Source organism: Sander lucioperca, chromosome 3 (genome assembly GCF_008315115.2).
Source record: "Sander lucioperca isolate FBNREF2018 chromosome 3, SLUC_FBN_1.2, whole genome shotgun sequence".
NCBI classification, from domain to species: Eukaryota; Metazoa; Chordata; class Actinopteri; order Perciformes; family Percidae; genus Sander; species Sander lucioperca.
The window spans coordinates 31,991,801-31,993,275 of record NC_050175.1 but is presented as its reverse complement, the minus strand read 5'-3'; the positions used below and the strand labels follow the sequence as shown (position 1 = coordinate 31,993,275).

Sequence of the window (1,475 nt, the reverse complement as noted above, 5' to 3'; positions counted from 1 at the left end):
GGCAAGGCCTTGCAGTCTTAGACTTCCAGTTAGGTTTTGCTCTATTTCTCTCCATGGGACTGTAGATGAGGGGTCCATCCACACTCTGAGGGCCCGTAGCTGAAAGGCTCTGTAGTACACTTAAAGGCTTTAGATTAGGGGTTTTTCCCACCCCTAATCTAAAGTCTAGCCTAGGTTCTCAAATACTGCAATGCACCATTCATTTTTTACCTTAACAGTTTATGATGTTGTATTTGGTATCATTGTAATCCTGGACCATCAAAACATAGGGGTATACATCACCTATTCTGTGTTTCCACGTTTGGTTCAGAAGATGTGATGAAAAACATCATTCGGTTATTGTGGAAAGTAAAATGGCAACCATGGCCACCACGAGGCGTTTTTGGGATGGCTCCCTTTCTGAAAATGTTTGGCACCCCAAACTGTACAAGTGTACCCAAATTCCATGCTTTCCATGCTCAAATTTGGCACATATCATCCGGACTATAGTGAAACATGGAGCAGAGGCTCCGGACATTCCAGGAAGCGTGCTGGCCAATCAGAGTAGACTGGGCTTTTTCGGGAGGAGGGATTAAAGAGACAAGCGCTCCTACAGAGCGTCTCATACAGAGGGTGAATACAGGTAAGTGTTTTTTTAACATTAAAGCATGTACACAATTCTAGTACAAACAAAATGCAAGTATAATCCTGAAAATGCTATATAATAGTTGCCCTTTAACATAACGCTAACATTTCTGACCCATGTGATACATTCAGGAACTACATTAAAAGTTCAATTTTGGATCCAAAATCATCCACAGCTTGGTTTCAGTGAAGATGGGTTTGTTTTATTCCTTTTTTTCCTCCTCCACAGCATCATAGTTCCCCATGTTCTCCGCTGGATTTAACCCACATATGTGTGTTTAATGGTAAAATAGTTGGCCTTACTTTGAAATATAGAGCGTGCCCATATACAGAGGCTCAGCAGGTTCACCTGCAGCCCTTTGCTGAATGTCATTTCCTTCTCTCTCCCATTTCATGTCTAAGCTGTCCTGTCATAAAGGCCTAAAAATGCCCAAAAAAATAATTATAAAAATTAATAAATATTTGGTTGAACAAACTTTCAGGAGCCATGATTATCTAAATGTATTAATTTTCAACAGTGCAGATACCTGAGTAAAGTGTTCAATAATCGTATTCAATTGTCATTATTGTGAAGTAACAGAACCAAACCCTCTGGTAACACATGGGACAAGAAGGATGTTTGTGCCCCAACAGTCTGTCATATTCTGGGTGGACAGTGTCTTTGCATGAAATGTGTGTGTGTGTGTGTGTGTGTGTGTGTGTGTGTGTGTGTGTGTGTGTGTGTGTGTGTGTGTGTATATATATATATATATATATATATATATATTCTCTTACGGCGACAGAGCATCAATTAACCAACAATAATTGCTGATTGAATAAAAGTTGGACATATTGATAATTTATTTTATTTT

General features: G+C 39.3%; 1 protein-coding gene across 1 annotated transcript in view; it reads right to left on the bottom strand.

Moving 5' to 3' along the window:
• Positions 1–1,442: 1,442 nt before the first annotated feature.
• c3h16orf87 (chromosome 3 C16orf87 homolog) overlaps positions 1,443–1,475 on the bottom strand; it is an 11,920-nt gene continuing 11,887 nt past the window's right edge. The window contains exon 4 of the mRNA XM_031287073.2: positions 1,443–1,475. This exon is cut by the window's right edge and continues 964 nt beyond it. The gene's annotated coding sequence lies outside the window, so the exon portion shown is untranslated.